The sequence below is a fragment of the Loxodonta africana genome, chromosome 3, assembly GCF_030014295.1.
Source record: "Loxodonta africana isolate mLoxAfr1 chromosome 3, mLoxAfr1.hap2, whole genome shotgun sequence".
Lineage (NCBI taxonomy): Eukaryota > Metazoa > Chordata > Mammalia > Proboscidea > Elephantidae > Loxodonta > Loxodonta africana.
This window is the reverse complement of record NC_087344.1, coordinates 20,956,049-20,959,693: the sequence shown is the minus strand read 5'-3', so window position 1 is coordinate 20,959,693 and position 3,645 is coordinate 20,956,049.

The following is a 3,645-nucleotide window of genomic DNA, read 5'->3' as shown; positions in this document are numbered from 1 at the left end:
TATTTGTTTCCTTTCCTGTTTTTCTTTTGTCAGTCTGGCCAATGATTTATCAATTTTTTAAATTTTTTTCAGAGAACCAGCTTTTAGTCTTGTTAGCTCTTTCAATTGTTTTTCTGTTCTCTAATTCATTTAATTTTGCTCTACTTTTTATTATTTGCTTTCTTCTGGTGCCTGAGGGTTTGCTTCTTTCTATTTGTTCAAGTTGTAGGAATAATTCTTTGATTTTGGCCGTTTCTTCTGTTTGGATACATGCATTTCTTGATATAAATTGACCTCTGAGTACTGGTTGCCCTGTGTCCCAACAGTTCTGATAGGAAGTATTTTCACTGTGATTGGATTCTATGAATTTCTTTATTGCCTCCTTAATGTCTCCTATAACCCAGTCTTTTTTGAGCCTGGTATTGTTCAGTTTCCAAGTATTTGATTTTTTTTATCCTGGTTTTTCTGTTACTGATTTCTACTTTTTTGGTCTTATGGTTAGAGAAGATGTTTTGTAATATTTTGATGTTTTGGATTCTGCAAAGGCTTGCTTTATGACCTAATATGTGGTCTCTTCTAGAAAATGTTCCATGTGCACTAGGAAAAAAAGTATACTTGGTTGCTCGTGGGTAGAGTGTTCTGTATATGTCTATGAGGTTGAGTTGGTTGTTTGTGGCATTTATTGTCTTTATTGAGCTTCTTACTGGATGTCCTGTCCATCACCGAAAATGGTGTGTTGAAGTCTCGTACTACAATTGTGGAGCTGTCTATCTCACTTTTCAATACTGTTAGGGCTTTTTTTTATGTATCTTGCAGCCCTGTCATTGGGTGCATAAATATTTAATATGTTTATATCTTCCTGGTATATTGTCCCTTTAATCATTATATAGTGTCTTTCTTTATCCTTTGTGGTGAATTTAACTTTAAAGTCTATTTTGTCAGAAATTAGTATTGCCACTCCTTCTCATTTTTGCTTGTTTTTCACTTGATATGTTTTTTTCCATCCTTTGAGCTTGAGCTTGTGTCTCTAAGTCTAAGGTGTGTCTCTTGTAGGCAGCATATAGCTGCATTATGGTTTTTTGAATCAAATTTGCAACTCTTTGTCTCTTTATTGGTGCATTTAGTCCATTTACATTCAGTGTAATTATAGATAGGTGTGAGTTTAGTGTTGTCATTTTGATGCCTTTTTTTGTGTGTTGTTGACAGTTTCATATATCCACTTTCTTTTTTGTGCTGAGAAGTTTTTCTTTGTAAATTGTGTGTTCTGTTTTTCAGTGTAGTTGATTTTGTTTTTGCTGAGTCTTTATGTTTATCTTGGTTTTTATTTTGAAATATGGGATTGTTAGTCTTCTTTGTGGTTACCTTAATATTTACCCCTGTTTTTCTAAGTATAAACCTACCTCATATCTCCATGTATTGCCTTGATTTCCTTTCCATTTAGGAGATCTGTGCCTACTTTATTTAGTCTCTCTTTATTATTGTCATCTTTCATGTAATGACATCAGCGATTCCTTGTTTTGAGCTTTTTTTTAATCTTATTTTTGTGATTTCCCTATCTGAGTTGATATTGCAATTCTCTGTTCTGTGTCCTAGTGTTGTGTTGATTTCTGATATTATTGATTTTCTAAGCAGAGAATTCCCTTTAGTATTTCTTGTAGTTTTGGTTTGGTTTTTGCAAATTCCCTAAGCTTGTGTTTATCTGTAAATGACTTAATTTTGCCTTCCTATTTCAGAGTCAGTTTTGCTGGATATGTGATTCTTAACTGGCAGTTTATCTCCTTCAATGCTCAATATATGTCATCCCATTGCCTTCTTGCCTTCATGGTTTCTGCCAAGTAATCTGAACTTATTGATTCTCCTTTGTAGGTGACTTTTTGCATATCCCTGGCAGCTCTTAAAATTTTCTCTTTATCTTTGGTTTGGCAAGTTTGAGGATAATATGTCTTGGTGACTTTCTTTTGAGGTCTACATTGTATGGGGTTTGATGAATATCTTGAATAGATATCCTTTCTTCTTTCATGATGTCAGCGACATTTTCTACCAACAAATCTTCAGCTATTCTATCTGTATATTCAGTTATCCATCCCTGTTCTGGTATTCCAATCACTAGCAAGTTATTCTTCTTGATAGAGTCCCCCATGATTCTTAGGGTTTCTTCATTTTTTTTAATTCTTTTATCTGATTTTTCTTCAAATATCTTGGTGCCCAGTGACTTATCATCCATCTCTACAATTCTGCCTTCCAGTTCCTCAATTCTGCTGGTCTCACTTCCTATTGAGTTGTCTAATTCTGTAATTTTATTGTTAATCTTTTGGATTTCTGAATGGTGTCTCTCTGTGGATTCTTGCAGCTTATTAGATTTTTCATTATGTTCTTGAAGAATCTTTTTAATTTCTTCAACTGCTTTATCTGTGTGTTTCTTTGCTTTTTCTGTACATTGCCTGATTTCATTCCAGATGTCATTCCTGATGTCTTGAAGTGTTCAGTTTATTAATCTTTTGTATTCTATATCTTGCAATTCCAGAAATACATCTTCTTCTAGGAGAGACCTTTATTGTGTGTTTTGGGAGCTGTAGAAGTAATCATGGTCTGCTTCTTTATGTGAGCTGATATCAACTGCTGTCACAAGCCATGTATAAGTTACTGTAATAATTGATATTATGTTTGCTCACTGTGTCCTATCTTTTTTTTGTTTTGTTTTAATATACCCAGGTAGGCTACTAGAGTGTGCCAACTTGATTATTGGAGCCTTTAAAGCACTAATGTCCTGTTACCAGATGGTTAGAGCTGTTACCAGGTATAAGAGCCTATGAATCCATTCGCTATTCTTGGATAGAATCAGTTCAGGTGTCCTGATAGTCGGTCACCTACTGTGTGGTATAGGCTCTCACCTACTGTCTTAGAGGAGTAGTGGTGATGGTTGTATGCACTGGCTTCTGGTAGCGGCAGGGGGTCACACTCTGAGGTGGGCAGGGTGGTGACAGCCTTCCCCCAAGTGTCATTTAACAAGGAGCCTCTCTGTTCTCTAGAGTGCTGTGGTGCATGGGCTCTGCAGGTGTACCTTAGGCACCCAGTGCTTATACCTGTAAAGACTCGTAGGCACCACTATCCTCAGAGCCCTTTCACGGGTGGCTAGGTGGCGTGGGTAGAACCTTAGCCCTCAGGTTCCTGCCGTGGGTAGGTTAGGGCTCTGTTTAATAGGTAGAGTGGTATCAGACCTCCAAAACCTGCCTCTCCACTGTGTTGCTGAAACAATTACAGTGAGACCTCCAACAGATTGGCCTTTGCATTATAATAGCCACCTGGTTCCATGCAGGGGTGAAAGCCAAAGTCTATGGATCGCTTATGCCTGGACTGGAGCCACTTCTGCTCTGGGCTTCCAGTTTAGGGGAGTCAGGTAAGTATTTTTCCCCTGTTTGTTAATTTGCTCCTTCTCCCAGGCCAGAAGAGTGGGTCAGAGAGAGTGTGCTGCAAGTTCTGTCTCAGGCCCAGGGAATTCAAATGTTATTGAAGCTGGCTGGGGCAGGGGGATGAGGGAACAGATAGATAGGATAGAGAACTTTCAGAAGAAGGAGCTATTAGATCCATGTGGTAAATTAAACAAAATCACATATCTAGTGTTAGAGCTCTGTTTTATCTCAGATTCCAGAGGCGTGTGGAGCCTGT